Source organism: Halyomorpha halys, unplaced genomic scaffold (assembly GCF_000696795.3).
Source record: "Halyomorpha halys isolate HHAL.00 unplaced genomic scaffold, Hhal_1.1 Scaffold681.1, whole genome shotgun sequence".
NCBI lineage: Eukaryota > Metazoa > Arthropoda > Insecta > Hemiptera > Pentatomidae > Halyomorpha > Halyomorpha halys.
In genome coordinates this window covers 362420-362706 of record NW_027106347.1, presented here as the reverse complement: position 1 = coordinate 362706, position 287 = coordinate 362420, and positions in this window count along the sequence as shown.

Below are 287 nucleotides of genomic sequence, written 5' to 3'. Positions count from 1 at the left end.
AAAAATGCCCCCATAACCTTTCAGGGCCTGTTGGACGAGTTTCTGAGAGGAATTGACGAATCCGTTTGTCAGATATTTATGGATGACCTCCTTGTGTTTAGTAAGAACGAGATTGAACACGTGCGACACTTGAATAGTGTGTTCCAGAGAATAAGATATTTTGGGCTCAAATTGTCGCGGGAAAAGTCGGCGCTGGGAAAGGAACAAATAAAATTTCTGGGTCACACAATTTCAAAGGAGGGAGTTAAACCAGACCCAGATAAAGTCTCAGCAATCCAGAAAATGGC